The following is a 21,661-nucleotide window of genomic DNA, read 5'->3' as shown; positions in this document are numbered from 1 at the left end:
GGGCCCGCCTCTTGAGAGGGCGCAATTGAGGGACAAGGGCTATTCTAATAAGGTTATTGCCACGCTCTTGCAGGCTCGCACGCGGTCTACCTCTGCGACTTTTGCTTGGATCTGGCGCACTTTTGAGGCGTGGTGTACTCCAAAGTCTATCTCGCCGACTCTGGCGACAGTCTTGCTTTTGCTGAACGTTTTGCAGGACAGGCTACAAAAGGGCCTGGCCTACAATTCCCTTCGAGGTCAAGTGGCAGCATTAGCCTGCTTCTGGGGGAAAGTCTCCGGCTTGTCCTTTGCTGCTCATCTGGATATTGTCCGATTTCTGAGAGAGGCGCTTTGTCTCCGTCCTCCTTTGCGGTCGCCCTGTCCAGCTTGGAACATGGGGCTCATGTTGAAGGTGCTCCAGGGATCTCCGTTTGAGCCTCTTAAATGGGCTTCTGAGAAGGATGTGACTCTCAAGACAGTTTTTTTTAGTGGCAATGACGTCGGCAAGAAGATTGTCTGAGCTTCAGGCTCTTTCCTGTCTGGATCCTTTTCTACAGTTGTCAGAATCAGGGGTAACTGTTTGTACGGTGCCTTTCTTTCTGCCTAAGGTGGTTTCAGCTTTTCACCTGAACCAGCCCATTTTTCTTCCTTCCTTTTGTAAGGAGGAGTTTCCGGACTCCTTTGGGCAATTGTGCCTTTTGGATGTCCGCAGGGCTCTGTGGCAGTATCTTCAGATGTCAAATGAGTTTAGGAATTTTGATCATTTATTTGTTCTGTTGGCAGGTCCCTGGCAGGGGTTTCTGGCGTCTATGGCCACTATAGCCCGTTGGCTTAAGGAACTCATTTTTTCTGCTTATCTGCTTTCAGGGCGGTCGCTGCCTGAAGCGTTTAAAGCGCACTCTACGATGGCAATGTCCTCTTTGTGGGCTGAAACGGGTGTCTTTTCTCTTCTAGAGATGTCGTTCGGCTACCTGGGCTTCTCAGCTCTCTTTTGTGCGACATTACAGGCTGGATGTGGCAGCGCGGCAGGATGCGTATTTTGGAGCACAAGTGCTTGCTCACGGAGTTGCCTGTTCCCACCCTTCTTAGGGAGTGCTTTGGTACATCCCATCAGTTAATGGATTCATCTACTGTTGATGACAAGGAAGGGAAAATTAGGTTCTTACCTTGATAATTTTCTTTCCTTTAGTCACAGCAGATGAATCCATGATCCCTCCCTGTCTGACTTTAGTTTTTGTACAGATGTTGCATACAGACATTGTGCTTCATCAGGAGTACTTGAAGACAAGCTATCAGAGTTACTACATGCTGTTTTTATTGCAGGAGGTTGATAACGTCCCTCCTTTGTTTGGTTATTGCTCCGGTTCAGGGGCGTTTGTTCTCTGTGAGGAAAGTTTGTTATTTTGCCTTTCTGTTCACTCTGCTTTGGAAATTTCATATACTGAAGGCAGAGGGGGCTGAGCATCCAGGAACACCATGTGCTTTCAATGTTCTCTATCTCCACTTGCTAGTAGGCGGATACAACCCATCAGTTAATGGATTCATCTGCTGTGAATAAAGGAAGAAAATTATCAAGTTAAGAACCTAATTTCCCTTGGTCGATGAATTAATAAAATTAAGTGGTAGTTATCAAGCTGCATTATCATTATAATGTGTGTTATTTGCCATTTAAATTTGTTAAAGGGCACTAACACAAGTGTATTGCCCAGTTCCTAACAAATCTAAATTCCTTATCCCTGCACCATCTTCTCAACCATGCATTGAGATTTCAGAGCTCTGTCTGCCTCTTGAGTCCTGCATGTGGAATGGGGAGCATTTCTGAGCCTAAATTATCTGCGTGAGGTGAGCTGTTTCTGCTCCGAGTGAAAAAGCAGAGACAGCTCACTTCATGCAGATTATAACGTTGTTTTTTTTTTTTATAAAGATCTTTTTCAAGACCATACTATTTCATCTGCTTGTATCAGTGTTCATTTAACATCTGATGGTTTTACATATTTTACATAAAGACTTCTGAAGCAGGCTGACTGCTGAAACACAGTGCTGTGTCGAGTCTTCACCAATAAACTGTTTACCAGCATTTGAAGTCTCCTCGTTCGTCCCTGGCTAGCCTGGTCTATTTCCCACTCCCTTTGTTTTCCTTTTATTTTTCCGTGGGATCTCAGTGTTCCTCCGCCTGTGTGGACCTCCACTAACTCAAGAGCTCAACAGAATGCTCAGCACAGCTGCCATGATAACAGTGTCTATGATATGTGTTGGCACAATTTGCAGCTTGGTATATTGCAGAGGCATGTGCCATTCTCTCCTTTTTGAGCTTGTATTGAGAGCTTGCTTTTCACTCATTTTTGTTTCAGATTAGGTGACTGTCAGAAAGCAACAGTGGTGAGCTGGGAATATCTCTTTCAGTAATTCATCCTCATGAAGTAGTGGCTGTAGATCTTTTATGATTCGTCTCAATTTTTCTAGCTCCAGGTTATATATCACACTGCAAAGGGATTCTCTCTCTGGTTTTCTTTTTTTTCCAGCGCTGGAAACCACAGTATAAAATTATACTGCTTTGTCACCCTCATCACCCATCCATCTCTCCCCGTCCCTCACCCACCCAGCCCTCTCTTTTTCTCACCCAACTCACCTCTTCCTGTGAGACTGTCATTGGAATGCTTTTGTGTTTCACTTATATATTCTGATATTTGTCAGCATTTGCTCATTTCTGATTTGTAAAAGGTGTTGCTTTAGAAAACTAATCAAAAATGTATTAAATTAGTCCAATAAAAAAGGTATTGTATTACTTTTTTTTCTATGTAAGTGGACTAACATGGTACCACACCACTTCCTTCCTGAAAGTCATCGGAAAGTGAGGTACAGTAATTTGGCTTCTCCAAGGACAAGCAGTCATAATATTCTCACATATGAGTGACTTAATCCATGGAGCCTGGTGCAGACACTGCCAAGTGCACTGTTATTTTAAATCTTTCAGGCAGTGCCCCCACTGCGTTTATGCAGGAGCCTTCCCACCCAACAAACAAGCGCAGAACCAGCAGTCTTTCATTTTCCGTGGAGTAGAAAGGTTGTATTTTTAATCTCTCTTCAACACGAAAAACTTTTGTCTTTTTGGTGCTTTTGCATTTTTGGGATATTTTTTTCTTCTTCGTATTTTACCTTTTTCAATAATTATAAAGTTTACTCGTTTTCCCATATTTTTTCAGTTTTTGGCCTAAGGAGCTTCTGAGCCCTTCTTATATCGCCACATCATTCTGCAGAGCTATCTACTACTGCATTTTGATTATTGCAATGCCCTTTTGTGCAGTCTTCCTCATACTACCTATGGGCATTGCAGAGCGCACAAAACTGTGCAGTGTGGTTGCTTACACGAGCTGAGTAAATTGGAAAAATTACATGGGCTACCTATTGTGTGGCGGGTTGAGTTCAAGATACTGGTGTTGGTTTTTAAGGCGCAACATGATGCCATTGGCTTTGATTCAGAAATTGCGAGAGTGTTATCCTGAACAGTTTCTTCGGTCCCAGGACTAATCATTATCGGAAGTTCCTTCGTTTCATGATGTTCATTTGCAAATAGTTCGTTCTCGTATTTTTTCTGTTAGTCCCAGATTTTGGAATGTTCTTCCATTGTCTTTGCATCAAATTTCTTCTTTCTCTTTATTTCGAAAACAATTGAAGACTTTTTTGTTTGGTAGGGCATTTCCTGATGTTTAGATGGGAGTTTGGAATCTCTGGGATTTTACGTTTTTTTTGTGAGTTTTATAAAAAATATTTCTATTGTTATTTTAGTTGATAGGTGATTGATTTTTTTTTTTTTAAATTGTAACTCACTCGGATATTTGTATGTGCGGGCTATAAATTTTGTTAAATATCTGGGAAGCATCATCCTTTTTCAGGTATATATAAGTACATAAGTAATGCCACACTGGGAAAAGACCAAGGGTCCATCAAGCCCAGCATCCTGTCCACGACAGCGGCCAATCCAGGCCAAGGGCACGTGGCAAGCTTCCCAAAAGTACAAACATTCTATACATGTTATTCCCGGAATTGTGGATTTTTCCCATTTAGTAGCGGTTTATGGACTTGTCCTTTAGGAAACCGTCTAACCCCTTTTTAAACTTTGCCAAGCTAACCGCCTTCACCACGTTCTCCGGCAACGAATTCCAGAGTTTAATTACGCATTGGGTGAAGAAAACATTTCTCCGATTTGTTTTAAATTTCCTACACTGTAGTTTCATTGCATGCCCCCTAGTCCTAGTATTTTTGGAAAGCGTGAACAGACGCTTCACATCCATCTGTTCCACTCCACTCATTATTTTATATACCTCTATCATGTATATGACTAATCGAGCTCCCTGGGCCATGGAGCCTTTTGACTTAGCCTTGGCCATTTTTCCCTCCATGTCATTGAGGGTGCTGAGTGGTTTGAAAAAGTGTACCCAGTGCAATAGCACAATTTCAGGCATAGACCCCCATAATTGTGTCTAGGTCCAGAGCACCAGGGCATTAATTGTAACCTCTGCCAGCACATGCAAGCGAGGACCCTTAAAGCCCATGGAGTCCAGTGTGGTGGTTTCATCCGCATCCATGTGCACCCATGCAACATCGACAGGGTGCTCTATTGGACTCGGTGTCGCAAACACATAAGAACTGTACATCCTCAAAGAAGCCTAAGAAGCATCTCCTTCGTTTTTCTCCAGGCACTCAGCCCATACTTCCCCTGCATCAACATCATCGATGCACAGGAAGTGTCCATGCTGCAGTGACCGCTATCCTTCTCTCAAACTTATTTCTCATCGAGAGCTTTCGAGGTTTTCCATATATCCTATGCCTGCTCAGGCTAAAACTCAGGCTGCTTCCACACCGCTTTCTCAGCCAGTACCAATGCCTATCTACTTGAGGAAATCCAGACTATGCTCAAATAGGAGCTCTCAAGCTTACATGATTCTTGTGCCAGCCTCAGCCCAGCCTATTGATACATTGGAGAGAGAGCCATGGGGAAGGACCCACACACCGGCTTAAAGTTGACCAGTGCTGCACAAACCCAACCAACACATGTATCGACATCGCCAGAGGAGCTTTCTCCAACATTGAAGGCTCATCTGTCTCGACACACCTCGACGCAGAGCTGACACTTTAAAGAATCAGACTGAGACCTCTCCTGGGAGACAGATCAGGATCCATAGGACCTCTCAGATGAGGAGTCCTCTGTCAGTCCATCTGATCCTTCTCCTCCACAGAGCATAATTCTCCTCCAGAAAGTATATCCTTTTCAGGCATTGTCCGTGAGATGGCTCAAGCTATTCCTTTTAAACTAGAAACAGAGGAGGAACCTCGTTCAGAACTTTTTGAAGTTCTACATTAAGTATGTTTGTTTATTACAGTGCTTATATACCACCTTTCAGAACAAGTCAAATCAATTCACAATATAAATAGATGGAAAACAGAAAGGAACTACAAAATGAATAGTACAGAACAAGAAAAATAACCCCACAGATACCACACTGCCGCCATCACCAGTCTGAACCCCCACCACCACCACCACCACACACCCCAAACACATCTCAAAAATGTCATTCATTTTGAAACATTTGGGCAAACGAATGGGCCTTCAGAGGCTCCAGAAAACAGAGGAAAGTTCAGACCGAACATCCAAAGGCAGTGAGTTCCAAAGGGTAGGAGCTAGGGAGAAAAAAGCTGAATGACGTGTGGACTCAAGCCTAGTAAGATACAGAGGAGGAGAAGAGAGTAGATGTCCAAAGGAGGAGCAGAGAGCATGAGCAGGCCTTTAAAGGGTGATAAAGCAGACTAAAAAAACTGGGAGACTCCACTGATTGCCCTAAAGAAAATTGACACAATTTATAGGATACAGAAATGTATGGGGTTTGAGAGAACACAGCTACCGCACCATTCCCTAGTGGTGGAATGTGCTTTAAAATGCACTCACTGTGCCAGATCTCATGCTTCTGATTCTCCAGGCAGAGAAGTGAGAACGTTAGACTCTTTTGGCAGAAAATATTTTCATGCTTCAGTTCTAACTAGCCACATATTAGATTATCAACTTTATTCCACAATTTACTTAAAATCTCTAATACAAAGTGCTCTTTCCTTTGCAGAATTCCTTCCCTCTGAGAAACAAGAGAAATTTCATAAGCTACATACAAAGTTTCTCAACTGTCACAATATCTTGTGAGGCAGGCCTTCGATGCCTTTGATGTCTCTTCACACATCTTGCAGTCGCAATGAGATGATTATTCTGGCTCAGGGTCTCTGACCTTGAGTCTGCTCTCCAGGAGCATCTACCAGATGTGCCTTGTCCTGGAGAAAACTTGTTTGGTGACAGTCGAGGAGATGGCTGACCTAATTAAAAACATGCAGATACTATAAAGACTTCGTCTAGGCCTCAAGCTTCTACTACTTCTTTTTCTGCTAGAAGATTTCCAGGAGTATACTGATGCTCCAACTACTATATATCTAAGTGTCATTACACACCTACTCTTCCTGCACCTCAGTGGACTTACAGGGCCGGCATATCCAAGTAAGCAAGGCAGGGGGCGCCGACGTTTGGAGGGCACCACAAGCCATGCTTATCGCTGCTGGCAGCTCACAGTTTCAGCCACAGCCTCTCGGTCCCCACCTGCCTGCCCTCAGCTACTGCGACAGCAACCCTTTTTATTCCTACCGCCCTGCGTTTAAATCTTGTACCTCAAAGTCAAAGCAGCGGCAGCAGTGAAAGAAGCAGGCTCACCTCAAACCTTCCCTTCCCTCTCAGTGTCCCGCCTTTTTCTGATGTAACTTCCTGTTTCCATGAGGGTGGGACAATGAGAGGGAAGGGAAAGCGAGTCTGCTTCTTTCACTGTCTGCTGCTACCGCTTTGACTTTGAGGTACAAGATTTAAATGTGGGGTGACAGGAACAAAAAGGGGGCTGTCATGGGAGAAGAGGGTGGGGGGGCTGGGGTTGGAATTTGAACTAGCAGCAGCTGAGAAGGAGGCTAAGGCTCGAACTCAGGGACTGAAAAGTAGGGCAGGTGGGAGCTGGAGCGAATTGCTGGACATAAATGGGAGGGGAGGATAGGGAGCAAAGGAGAATCACTGAACAGAGATGGGAGGGGAAGGCAGGGAGAGAGGAGAAATGATGGACATGGATGGAAGGGAGAGCAAGGGAGAGAGGAGAATTGCGCTGGACATGGATAGAGAGGAGAAGAGACTTGCTGGATATGGATGGATGCAGGGGAGAGAGGAGAATTGCTGACATGAATGGAGGGGAGGGCAGGGGAGAAAGGAGAATCGCTGGACATGGAGGGGAGGGCAGGGGACAGAAGAATTGCTGGACATGGATGGACGGAGGGGAGGGCAGGGGGAGTGGAGAATCGCTGGACATGGATGGAGGAGAGGGAAGATAGAGGAAGGAGAGGTACGTGGATGGAGGGGAAGGGACAGAGGAGAAATGCTGGATATGGATGGAGAAAGTAGGCAAAAGCTGGTGCTGGAAGACTGGAGGGTGGCCAATGTAACGCCGATTTTTAGAAAAGGTTCCAGAGGAGATCCAGGAAATTATAGACCTGTGAGTCTGACGTCAGTGCCGGGCAAAATGGTAGAGACTATTATAAAGAACAAAATTACAGAGCATATTCAAAAGCATGGATTAATGAGACAAAGTCAACATGGATTTAGTGAAGGGAAATCTTGCCTCACCAATCTACTACATTTCTTTGAAGGGTTGAACAAATGTGGATAAAGGGGAGCCAGTTGATATCATGTATCTGGATTTTCAGAAGGCGTTTGACAAAGTACCTCATGATAGACTCCAGAGGAAATTGGAAAGTCATGGGATAGGAGGTAGTGCTCAATTGTGAATTAAAACCTGGTTAAAAGATAGAAAACAGAGTAGGGTTAAATGGTCAGTATTGTCAATGGAGAAGTGTAGTTAGTGGGGTTCCCCAGGGCTCTGTGCTGGGACTGCTGCTTTTTAACATATTTATAAATGACCTAGAGATGGGAGTAACTAGTGAGGTAATTCAATTTGCTGATGACACAAAGTTATTCGAAGTCATTAAATCGCGTGAGGATTGTGAAAAATTACAAGAGGACCTTACGAGACTGGGCGTCTAAATGGCAGATGACGTTTAATGTGAGCAAGTGCAAAGTGATCCATGTGGGAAAGAGGAATCCAAATTATAGCTACGTCATGCAAGGTTCCACGTTAGGAGTCACGGACCAAGAAAGGGATCTAGGTGTCGTCGTTGATGATAAGTTGAAACCTTCTGCTCAGTGTGCTTCTGCGGCTGAGAAAGCAAATAGAATGTTAGGTATTATTATGAAAGGAATGGAAAACAAAAATGAGGATGTTTTAATGCCTTTGTATCGCTCCATGGTGCGACATCACCTCGAATATTTTGTTCAATTCTGGTCTCTGCATTTCAAAAAAGATATAGTGGAATTAAAAAAGGTGCAGAGAAGGGCGACGAAAATGATAAAGGGGATGAGACGACTTCCCTATGTGGAAAGGCTAAAGTGGCTAGGGCTCTTCAGCTTGGAGAAAAGGCGGCTGAGGGGAGATATGATAGAGGTCTATAAAATAGTGAGTGGAGTTGAACGGGTAGATGTGAAGCATCTGTTCATGCTTTCCAAAAATACTAGGACTAGGGAGCATGAGATGAAGCTACAATGTAGTAAATTTAAAACGAATTGGAGAAAATTTTTCTTCACTCAACGTGTAATTAAACTCAGGCATTCATTGGCAGAGAATGTGGTAAAGGCGGTTAGCGGTGTTTTAAAAAGGTTTGGACGGCTTCCTAAAGAAAAAGTCCATAGACCGTTATTAAATGGACTTGGCGAAAATCCACTATTTCTGGGATAAGCAGTATAGCGAATGCTACATACCTGTAGAAGGTATTCTCTGAGGACAGCAGGCTGATTGTTCTCATGAATGGGTGACGTCCACGGCAGCCCCTCCGATTGGAGATCTTCACTAGCAACAGCGTTTGCTAGCCCTTGTGTGCGCATGCACCGTGTGCATGCACGACCATCTTCCCGCCCGAACACGCTCGTATTCGTCAGTCCAGTACATAGCAAAGACATAGACAAGGGTAGGCGGGCGGGTTGGTGAGAACAATCAGCCTGCTGTCCTCGGAGAATACCTTCTACAGGTATGTAGCTTTCACTTTCTCCGAGGACAAGCAGGCTGCTTGTTCTCACGAATGGGGTATCCCTAGCCCCCAGGCTCACTCAAAACAACAAACATTGGTCAATTGGGCCTCGCAACGGCGAGGACATAACTGAGATTGACCTAAACTTATTCAACTAACTGAGAGTGCAGCCTGGAACAGTATAAAAATGGGCCTAGGGGGGTGGAGTTGGATTCTAAACCCCGAACAGATTCTGCAGCACCAACTGCCCGAACCGACTGTCATGTCGGGTATCCTCCTGTAGGCAGTAATGCGATGTGAATGTGTGGACAGATGACCACGTCGCAGCCTTGCAAATCTCTTTGATAGTGGCTGACTTCAAGTGGGCCATTGACGCTGCCATGGCTCTAACACTATGAGCCGTGACATGACCATCAAGAGTCAGCCCTGACTGGGCGTAAGCGAAGGAGATGCAATCTGCTAGCCAATTTGAGATGGTGCGTTTCCCGACAGCCACTCCCCTTCTGTTGGGATCAAAAGAAACAAACATTGGGCGGACTGTCTGTGGGACTGTGTCCGTTCCAGATAGAAGGCTAGTGCTCGTTTGCAGTCCAATGTGTGCAGCTGGCATTCAGCAGGGCGGGTATGAGGACGGGGAAAGAATGTTGGCAAGACAATTGACTGGTTCAGATGGAACTCCGACACCACCTTCGGTTAGGTCTCTCGAACCTACTTCATGCTTTCTACCTATCCTTATGGAGTACCTCCTCCATCTCTGTCTAAAAACTAACTCAGGGGAAATTTGAGCACCATTAGTGCTTTTCATTCTAAAGTCGATGATAACCATTCTCAGATCATCCTTTAATAGTTAGATTCAATGAAAGGTTTAATTCTTACCAAACCTCTTATCAAACTACCTCCAGTGGCATGGGATCTCAATGTTATCCTCACAGGTCTTATGAAACCTTCATTTAAACAGCTTCGTTCTTGTTCTCTGATGTTTCTCACATAAGGTAGTTCTTAATAGCTCTTCCTTCTGCCAGAAGAGTCAATGAGCTTCAAACCCTTGTGGCAGACCCACCTTACACCAGGTTCTACCACGATAGGGTTGTCCTCTGAACCCACCTGAAATTCCTCTTTAAAGTTGTTTCGCAGGTCCATCTCAATCAATCCATTGTACTGCTTGTCTTCTTCCCTAAGCCACACTCTCATCCTGTAGAAACAGCACTATATATTTTAGACTGCTAGTGTGCTGTAACATACTATCTAGAAGGGATAAAACCTCATCAAAGGTCCTCCCAGCTTTTTGTATCCTTTGACCCTAAGAGGTTGGGAATTCCCATCAGCAAGTGTACAGTCTCCTACACTTATACACAGGCTGGGCTGGGGTGACCCTCCGTGGCTGGTTCACCGCTCACAATGTCAGAACCATGGCAGCTTCAATAGCCCATTTCCATTCTGCCTCTATTCAGGTCATTTGCAGGTGGCTACGTGGTCTTCTATCCACACCTTCACTGCTCATTACTGTTTGGAGCAGCATTCCAGGCAGGATAGCCAGTTTTGACAAGAAGACCTGCAGAATATTTTTACTATTTAAAAATCCAACTCTGCCCTCTGGCCCATTATTCCCACCAGACTCACTAGCTCCTTAGTTACATCATTGATTTTGTGAGCCTGGTAGCTAGTGAGTCATATATGTGAGAATATTAGCTTGCTTATCCGTGGAAAAAGCTTAAGTACTTGTAGTACGTGTTATTCGAGGACAGCAGGCATATATTCTCATATATCTCCCATCTCCCCGAGTTGTCGTCTTAGCTTTAATACTGTATTGCTGTTCCTGCACTTGTGCATCGGGCAGGAAAGCACCCAAGCATGTGCGGTGGGTGTACTGCCCCAAAGATTTAAAGTGACAGTGCACTTGGCAGTGTCTGCACCAAGCTCCATGGATCACGTCACCCATATGTTAGAATATGCCTACTGTCCTCAGAGAACACCTGCTACAAGTAAGTAACTTAGAGAGGGCCTATGCATGTACAGTGCATGCCAAATCAGCACTACCGCCTGGCTAGTGAGTGAGCCAGGCAGTAATTCTGAATTTGGCGTGCGCCTAATCCTGCAGTAGAAGATAATTTTCTGTTTTCTACCATGGGCTGCTTACCTGACGGTTAACATCAGTAGGTGCGCTCAGCATGCTTACCGCGTGGGTAGTGCATGAGAACTGACCATTAGGTCAGTGGGTGGCGGTAAGGTCTCAAGCCGAAATTGGACACGCACTGGTTTCAATTTTATCAGGAAATGAAATAAAAGTGGGAGGACGACCAAGGATTCCAAAGACTGAAAGGATATATAATAATAAAGATGTTTATTGAGGTATAAAGACTCGACACAACGTCATGTTTCGGCCGTTAGGCGTGCATCAGGAGTCTATAATCAAATTTTGAATACATAAATTATAAAAACAATATAAAAGTAGACAACATATATATACGTTTAAATATTTAAAATTAATTTTATAATTTTAAATATTATATAAAAAAGTATGTATAATAACAAATTAGATGCATTTAAGAATGAATATGAATTTAAACAGATGATTAAATTTTTAAGAAAATAAAACATTTAAATTCATCAAAAAATAAAATAAAACCTTCCATATTTAAAAATATGTAAAGACAAAAAATGGTGTGCTTGTATAAAAATGATGTACATATAAATAAATAACAATATGTAAATGAATTCTCATGTCTACACAAAGTAAGAAAGCAGTGTGGATTGGATATATTAAACATTAAAAATTAAATGAATCCCCTCATATATTTAAAAAAGGGGGGTCAAACAATGAATAAATATTTAAACACATAAAATGGTGTGCTTATATAAATACAATTTGCACATGAATAAATACAAATATGTCAAAGAATTCACATGTCTAAACACATAAATGATTATAGCACATATATGCATGTGTTTGAAAAAATAAAAATTAAACAAGAGTGATCAATTAATGGCAGATTCAGAAAATTGACGAAAGAAATTAATAAATGGCAGACTCAAAAAATTGATAATGAGTGTGGTAGCACTGACCTTAATGCCGAATGCTTTTGAGAACTATTTGATGAAGGCAAATCCTCAACAAAGGGAGGTCTGGTTAAGAGGTGAAACAATAATAAAAAAAGTGAGTGAAGCAGCAAGATGAGTGAACATGAATTCTAGCTATATGTTGATTGTTAGAAAAATGATTTAAAAAAATGACCATATAGCCAATGAATGTAATGCACATATATATCTCTCTCATCATCAAAGGGCTGGAAATAGTGGTAAACTGGAGCCCTGATTGGGAAAATATGTTGAAAACCATATTGCAAAGTGCCCAAATGAAATATTAAAACATGCACAAAATATGCACTTATATAAAATAAACAATTGGATAAAGGGCTGAACTTGCTGAGCACAAGAGCAATCTGTGCAGAACAGATCCACAAACTCTATATTTTAAACTGGCACGGTACAAAGTTAAGGGTGAAAATGTAAGCTGAAAACAAGAAGAAACTTATGAAAAAAACTGGAGCGATTATTACAGAAAATGGGCTTAAATAGGTAAAAACTGATGTGAATATGTGGCCACATAAAATGATACAGAAAAAGCTTAAAACATTTACCTTTAGAAAGACCGTTGTGAAGGTGAGCGTGCTTCGTTGTCTCCTCTGACACAACGCTTGTATAGAATGCTGCAATAAGCCAATAGTGTTCATGAGGGCTGCTAAGCATTATAAAGGCAAAAAGGGTGCCAAAAACTGAAAAAACTCCACAGGAAGGATGACAAACAGAAAGGAAATGACAAAAGCATTTCAAAGGAAAAAAGTGGAGTACTAGGATGACGGTGATAGACTAAAAGGAAACAGAAACTATGAAAGATTGGAAAATTAGTACAAGGATGACGGTATAGGAAAAGAGGAGAAACTAAGACTTAAAAACGGAAGAACAAATGATGTGAAATGTTTTGATGAAGATTGATATATACTAGAGAAATAAATTTTAAAAAATGTGTATAAAAAATGAAAAATAAAAAATAACAGTAAAAAAAGGGGGAAGAATTAAAATTAATCTGAAAAATGAAAAATAAAAATAATAATGAAAATGAAAATATAAATTAATTGATGAGAAACATATAATATATTAACTGCTTAATGGGAAGAAATAAATAAATAAATAAAAATGAAAATTAATAAGAGGGGAAATGAATAGTGCATGTTTTACTGCTGGGGGTAGAATGTGTTCACAAAAATGGTCTGTAATCAATTTCATTATTCAGTCCATCGGGTGTCAATGTTTTTAAATCAAATATAAGTTTTTGTTCTTCTTGTAATAAACGTTTATCCATATCACCCCCTCTCCATCTTTTGGTGAAGATCTTATATACAAAAAACTTTAGATCCAAAATGGAATGCTTTGCAGAAAGCCAATGTTCAATGTTAGTTTTGTGTACGAGAGGTTTCAGAATTCCCTCGATGAATCCAGATATTTCTTCCGTGAGTGTGCCAATACCTGATATGATTGGTCTGCCAGGGTTTCCCGGTTTATGGATCTTGGGTAGCATGTAGAATGTGCCCACAGCAGGCTGGTTTGGTATGAGTTTCTTCAGGTGAGGTTGCGCTTGTGTAGGAAATGTTTTGATAAGGTCTTTCAGCTGTTTTGTGTAATCCTGTGTGGGGTCCTCAGTTAGTTTCCTGTAGTATTTATTGTCTGAGAGCTGTCTGTGCCCCTCTTCAATGTATTTTTGTATGTCCATAATTACCACTGCACCTCCTTTGTCTGCGGGTTTGATGATAATGCGTTCGTTAGTTTGTAGGGTTCTTATGGCCGCTCTTTCTGGTGGGGTAAGATTGTACAGGATTCTTTTTTGTTTGTTGGAAAGTTGGGATTTCACCCTATGTCTGAAACTTTCTATGTAATTATCCAGCTTGTAGTTTTGTCCCTCCTTTGGGGTGAAATAAGTGTTGTTTTGTTTAAGACTGTATTCCGGTCTGTTTGGTGTCCCTTTATTATAGAAATGTGTTTTAAGGCGCATTTTTCTAAAGAATTCTTCTAGGTCTGAGTATAGTTGGATTTCATCTAGTTTCCTCGATGGGCAGAATGAGAGCCCTTTGGAGAGCACGGAGACCTCATGCTGTGATAATTGATGGTTCGAGAGGTTTATTATCCACATTTGGTTTGCATATGTAAAGGTGTGATCAGTATTCCCTGGTTTGTTTGGGCTCTGATTTTCACATGCCTCAGATGTGTATCCAAGTGTCTCCAAGGTGTCGGGGGATGTTGGTTCTGCAGAGCTGTAGCTATTCAAGGATAAGCAGTTTCTCTCTCTTTGATTTTGAAGAAGAGAATATAGCTTTATTTCCTTTTTGCGGATAGCAATGTATTGTTTTTCTCCTTGGATGTTATGTAGGTCCTCTTTAAGTTGGTTCACAAGGTGTGGATGTAATTCCTCCATGTTCCTCATGATTACATCCCTTTGGGTTTGTATTATTTTTTTCTTGTAGAGTTGATGTATAAGTTCATTTCTTAGTTTCTGACTAGTGCGTTTGCAGAGTTTCTCTGCATAGTCAGAATTGTAAGTAGTAGCCAAAGGATTTTTGATCCTCAGTCCTTTGGGAATGATGTCATTCTTCTTGCAGATTGTCAGAAAGTAAAGATAACTGTTCACTTTTGTTTCTTTTTCCAAAAGTTTGTTCATTTGCTTTTTCATGCGGCTGTTAGAATATCAATGATATGCTTTGATGTCCCCATGCATACCTCCTACCCACCCCCATCCTCCCACCCTGTCAGACTGTCATAGTAATGCTTGACTGTTTTCACTTATATACACTGTCAGCTAGCACATTTGCTTATTTCCGATCTGACGAAGAAGGGCAACCTTCGAAAGCTAATCAAGAAATGTATTAAGTTATGTCCAATAAAAAAGGTATCATCTTATTTTCTTTTCCATGTTTTATTTTGTTTGATTTCTATTGATAACCTTAAGAGTGGACTAACACGGCTACCACACTCCTCTATCCATAGGCATTAATGATATTTCTGTCATTGGAATATAATTCCAACGTCGATTGGTCCACCTTAATGAGGATTAAGTCGTGGGAGTTGGTTCTATGATGCAAAGGCCCAGTCAGCTAAGCACACATAACCCATCATTTGTGATAAGCCTCTCAAAGGGGAATCTCTACAGACCCACACTCTGACCACCCACATGGGTGCTAGTTTGTCATGCCCGCAGAATATCCTTGCATCACAGTTCTTGCATGTCCATGATTTCAGAGCAAACATTGAAAACTTTCACGTCAATATGTACTCTGATTCACCAGTTTGAATTTTTTATTTATTTATTAGTGTATTTATACCCCACATTATCCCCACAATCAAGCAGGCTCAATATGGCTTACATTAGCCAGAGAGAGAACTCTGGGCGATAACAGATACAAATGAGAATAATAGAGCAGAAGAATTGGACTAAACAGGATCGACATATGCCAGCTGGCATAGGCCGGAGTCCTACAGTGTTCTCGGTGAAAATGCTTTGGTAAACAGATGTGTTTTCAGCGCCTTGCGAAAGGTAAGGTAGTCTCCCAGACTGGTGATGTCTCTAGGAAGTGCATTACATAGTTGCGCACTGAGGAAAGGAAAGCTTGACGCCTGAATAGATCCATGCTTACAGCCTTTCCAACTAGGGAAACAATAACGATGTCAGCTGAATTCTCTAGAAAAATAAAATAAAGCTTAGGTCTGATCTGAAACAGCTATCTAGCAAAGCCTAATTTGACCTAACTTTCCTATTGCTTGTAGCCTCAAAGCCACCCCTAACGGTAACAAAATTTTAGTTACCTGTTAAAGAATGAAGATATGTAATGATGGGATAGAGAGCAGACTCAAGCGTGAGGAGCTCCTTCCAGCTACCACAATGTCTGTTTGAATCTGCCTATTTTACTTGGTTTTTGGGCTTGGTACGTAGAACTTCGATTGGAGAGACAGTCTCAGCAAGCAGTGGAGCAGCATGTAAGATATATCGAGCAAGGTGTAAAAAATAGTGATGGAGAAACTGAAGGGAGCAAGAGACAAGATGGTTGCCAGCTCCCAGACGCTGTACTGATAATGTCAGAGGAGGTCACCAAGCATCTACTGAATGTGTTGCTTGATGACAAAATGTCCCAGCTTCATATTTATTTATTTTATTTGTTACGTTTATACCCCACATTTTCCCACCTATTTGCAGGCTCAATGTGGCTTACATGATACCAGAGAGGTGTTAATAGACTCCGGAGTAAAGCACGACAACTAAACAGCTGCACCATCAAAATACAACTCTGTTTCAGATAACAGTTTCTTTGCTATAACTTAACACTGTGCACACTAGTTATATGTATCATTAGGTTAAACTATATATTGTACAAAAATGTTCTCTTAGTTGGGATTGTTCTCCTTCTTGAATTTGATGGGTAGGTGGATTATAAATGCCGAACTTAAATAATGGAATACCTAGGCCAAGAAAATCGAAGCTGTCTTAACAACATTAGAGTCCTAGGATTGCCATAGTCAGTGTAGATGCATATCTGCACAGTGTGCGCAAAAAGGATGTCCTGGGGCTTTTAGATAAGAGTGCACTGATGATCAAAAAAGCCCGCAGGACTTCCAGATACTGCAGGGGGTCAGACAGCCGCAGACAGTGGGCAAGAGAAGAGTGGACTCAGACAGCAGCTAGAGTAGTTGTCGGGTCAAGCAGCAAGCAGAGAGTAGTCAGGTTCCAAGCAGAGGTCAGGTCAGGCAGCAAACAGAGGGTAGTCGGGTTCCAGGCAGAGGTCAGGCGGCAAGCAGAGAATAGTCGGGTTCCAAGCAGAGGTCAGGTCAAGCAACAAGCGGAGAGTAGTCGGGTTCCAAGCAGAGGTCAGGCAGCAAGCAAAGAGTAGTCGGGTTCCAAGCTGATGTCAGGTCAGCTGGCAAGCAGAGAGTAGTCAGGTCCCAAGCAGAGGTCAGGTCAGGTGGCAAGCAGAGAGTAGTCAGGTCCCAAGCAGAGGTCAGGTCAGGTGGCAAGCAGAGAGTAGTCAGGTCCACAACAGAGGTCAGGTCAGGCAGCAGGCAAAGAGTAGTCGGGGCCCACAGCAAAGGTCAGATCAGGCAGCAAGCAAACCATAGAAGATAAGCCACAAAGAAGCACCTGCACCCTACCAAAGTAGAAGCTGAAGCAAGGTTTGTAGAAAGTGCTGCTCTTTAAATAGCCCTCCCCATTGAAGACGATAGCTGCCAGCTGGCAAGAGGCAGGGAAACCAACTCAGCTGGTTAGGCAGCCCGAAAGAGAAGTGTTCAGAGATGTCGGTGTCCAAGAATGACCGATGATCGGGCGCAGCGAGGGCAAACGTGGAGCGCCGGCCATGATCATGCCGACTGACGAGGCCAACCAAGTGAAGCACGGGTGTCGGAACATTGGCCCCGCTGGTGTGGTCGCCACCAGCAGGCGGTGCCGAGGATCACACCGGGCGCAAGGAGCGCACTGTAGGTGAGAGACGCAACAGTACCCTCCTCGGAAGCCCCCCCTCTCCGTCCCGGTCCAGGCTTAGAAGGGTATCGAGAGTGAAGTTCACGGACCAAGTCTGGTGCATGTACATTACCAGCAGGCTCCCAGGAGTTGTCTTCAGGACCAAAGTGCTTCCATGACAATAAGTAGAAGAGTCTCCCTCTTTGAATCTTGGAATCCACAATCTCCTCCACTTCGAACTCGGGATCTGGTTCAGACTCGGGTATGCTCTTCCTTTCTGTTTCTGCATGCCACCAAGACATCACAAGGGGTTTTAGTAATGAGACCTGAAAAGCATTATGAATACGCAGTCTCTAGGGGAGACGTAGACGATAGGTGACTGATCCTACTCGAGATTGAATAGGGAAAGGACCTATGAATCGGGGGAGCAAACTTTAACGAAGGCAGCCGGAGTCTTAGAAATTTAGTACTGAGCTATACCTTCTGGCCCAGTTGGAGGACTGAAGCAGTTTGTCTCTTTTGATCAGCAAAGCGTTTGTACTTGGCAGCTGCTTGCTGTAAATGCTCCTGGACCTTCTTCCCCCGGATATTGCTAAGGGTATGCTGGAGTTGTGGAACTGCTTGATCCACCGGAATTGGAGGAGTAAGACGCGGGTGCCGCCCGTAGATGGTAAAGAATGGAGATGTTTTGGAGGCAGAGTGGAGGCTGTTGTTGTAGGCAAACTCTGCCCAGGGAAGTAATAGTGATCAATTATCCTGGCGGTCGTTCGTGAAGGCTCGTAGGAAGTTCTTAAGGGTCTGGTTGGTTCTCTCCACCATTCCGTTGGATTGAGGGTGGTAGGCAGAGGAGAACTGTGTAGTTACCTTAAGCGCTTTGCACAGCGCCCTCCAGAACTTAGAGGTGAATTGTGAACCTCGATCACTGATGATATGTACCAGTGGACCATGTAGGCGGAAGATGTGCTGGATGAAATTGGACGCTAGGGTAGCGGCTGATGGTAAAGACTTCAGAGTGACGAAATGCGCCATTCGAGAGAACCTGTCTATCACCACCCAGACCACCGTGTGTCCTTGAGAACGAGGGAGGTCAGTGATGAAATCCATGGAGAGTTCTTGCCAGGGTTGAGAGGGAATCGGCAGAGGTTGAAGATATCCCCCCCAAGGTTTACCCGCTGCGGATTTAGTTCGGGCACAGGTGGGACAAGAGGAGACAAAGTGCAGAATGTCTTGTGCCATACGTGGCCATCGATAATGCCGAGAGATGAGTTGCAGGGTTTTATGAAATCCAAAGTGCCCGGCAAAAGTTGATGAGTGACCCCATTGCAGTACTTTTTTCCTGTCTCGAGGGGGTACAAAAGGTTTCAAGGTGGCAGAGGCCGCAGGAACGGGCGACACACAGGCTGGGTCTAACATGGGATATAATTCTTCCGGGTCTTCGGGTATCTCAAAGGCTCATGAGAGCGCGTCCGCTTGTATGTTCTTTTCTGCTGGGCGGAAGACCAACCGAAAGCGGAACCGGGCAAAAAAGAGTGACCAGTGCACCTGCCGTGGATTCATTCTCTTGGCCTCTTGCAGATACAAGAGATTCTTATGATCAGTAATTACTGTGATCAGATGCGTGGCTCCTTCCAATAAGTATCTCCGTTCATGAAAGGCGAGTTTCAGCGCGAGTAATTCCCTGTCCCCGATAGTGTAATTCCATTCTGTGGGGGTGAACTTCCGGGAGAAAAAGAAGCATGGGTGGCACTTGCCTGAGGTCGTGACCTGAGATAGCACGGCCCCCGCCCCTAGTGAAGATGCATCAACTTCAACAGTTGAAAGGCTTAGTGATATCAGGACTGCGAAGGATGGGAGTAGACAGGAAGGCTCTTTTCAAGGCATCATGAATCTAAAACTATATCACTCTTCTATTCCCTATGCAGTGGGACTAGAAACCTCGACCCTTAATGAGTTCTATATAAATGTAAAATAGCCTCAGCGGCGCAGGGAACCTCACATTAGGACTCCACTGAAGTGGCCAACATCATAGGCTCCTACCGCCTTCCGAAAAAACTCACAGAAATCAAAAAACTCCCTAACATTACATTCTTACTGGGAGAAAAGGATTCTGTGACCAAAAAACAGAAAACGGTAATGCTTGCATTAACAAAATTCAGTCAAAGTCGCTAGTCCCCTACTGTGGGAGTTAATGGATCTGAAAAAATGCAAAATCCTTCCTTAAACTTCCTTAGAAAAAAATTAAAAAAAAAATAAAATAAAGGATATAGAGGACAACACACACAGATGCACTGTCAAGCGTTTATCATGTGACAAGGATCAAAAAGGTCAAAAATATGTAACTTAGCTTGAAATGTTATTTTGTAGCTTCTCCACAGTCATACTCAATCGAATTATATCCGATTTTGATAGTGATGTTCAAAGTTGATGCCTCCATCTAAACAGTCACATTTCCAGGAAGTTCTTCAGATCAGTATTGGCTTCTCATACCGATCTATAAAGTGGGTATTATATTTTCTGTTCTCAATCTTAATTATTTTCTTGACAGCAAGGGACCCCACTGTTTCACAACCTTCATCAGGAGAAATCCCAAACACGCAAAGAAATGCTTTTTCTTTGCTTTACTCTTTAATCCATGCCTGCATTAGCAACATTTAATATGATGGCAAGATTTTAAATAGACTATGACTGCCGACAACTTATCATCTTTGTTTTAAGATGTGACATAAATAAAGAGCAGAAAAGCTGAAATGACTGTGCGGTCTGGAATTCCCGACTACAAAAACACTTTCCATTTGATTCTATTATTCAAGCCTTTAGGGCTTAAAGTCTGTAACTTGAATATCCATTGTTGTTCAAGTTGTAATAACATCCGGTCCCTATTCCCTACCCTTGTAGAATCCTTGACATGGTCTACAACACAACATTTTAAATCATCAAAACTATGAGATGCTGTTATACAGTGTGCTATTAGAGGTGCTTCCAATCTTCGATGAAGAATGTTAAATCTATGTTTGTTAAGATGCTGCTTTAAATGATGAGTAGTTTTTCCTACATATACTTTGCAGCATGGGCTTTATTCGACAGCACAGGCTTCCCTGTTAATCAACAGTATTTGGGCTCCTTCCTTTTCTATTAGTAATGGCACTCGGCAGGGATACCCTCTTTCCCCTCTTCTCTTTGTCATGTTTTTAGAACCCCTGTTGTGTGTCATCCGTGTAACACACAGTATCTCTGTGGTGGTAATTGGTCCTTCAGCAATTAAAGTTCTTGCTTTTGCAGATGATTTGATGCTTATTTCTTATCCATCCTCCTGATTCCTTGCATACACTCTTGAAAGTAATTTAAGACTATGAGAAGCTATCGGATTTTACCTTTAATTTAGCTAAATCTCAAGCTTTGGCTCTACCGGAGTCACATCTCCAACGCTTGGAGGAGCCCCTTTCCTTTAATGTGGGCAGAGTGGCATGTTCGTTATTTGGGGGTTAATATCCTGGCTAATCTTTCTGATTTGTATGCTTGTAATGTCCAACCATTGATGTACTCCATTTGTCGAAAATTGGACCTGTGGAAGGCATATCCAGGTTCTCTAATGGGTCAAATCAGTCTATTTAACATGATGCTTGAGCCTTGCTTTTTGTATCTTTTCAAAATGCTACCGCTGTACGTCACTGTCAAAGATGAAAGCCACCCTCATTGAAAGATACAAGCGTATGTTTGGAATGGAAAGAAGGCCCATCTGTCTATGACGATGCCTCAGACGCCACGGCTTCATGGAAGAATGGGACTGTCAAATTTGCGATATATCACAATAACGTGGCATGCATCATATCAATGAGTGGTATCAAACTACGGAGGCTTTTTCTGCCACCTCTATAGAAGTCTTGTCCCAAAGATCCATATCAGCTGCCTTCTCTACACAAGTCGGCCGCTTCCACCAGAGTTTAAACAGTGTGGTCTTTTTCATCTTCAACTGTGTTTGGTCTGGAGATGGTTCTGTCGCTGGCACCACTTTTCTGCTACAATGACCCCTTTTTTGGC

The 21,661-nt window shown here is 42.9% G+C and overlaps 1 protein-coding gene across 1 annotated transcript in view; it reads left to right on the top strand.

Moving 5' to 3' along the window:
* Window positions 1-21,661, top strand: part of MCM3AP (minichromosome maintenance complex component 3 associated protein) — an 888,504-nt gene that overhangs the window by 797,489 nt on the left and 69,354 nt on the right. The window lies entirely within an intron of this gene.

Source organism: Microcaecilia unicolor, chromosome 7 (assembly GCF_901765095.1).
Source record: "Microcaecilia unicolor chromosome 7, aMicUni1.1, whole genome shotgun sequence".
Lineage (NCBI taxonomy): Eukaryota > Metazoa > Chordata > Amphibia > Gymnophiona > Siphonopidae > Microcaecilia > Microcaecilia unicolor.
This window is presented reverse-complemented; position numbering and strand designations above follow the sequence as displayed.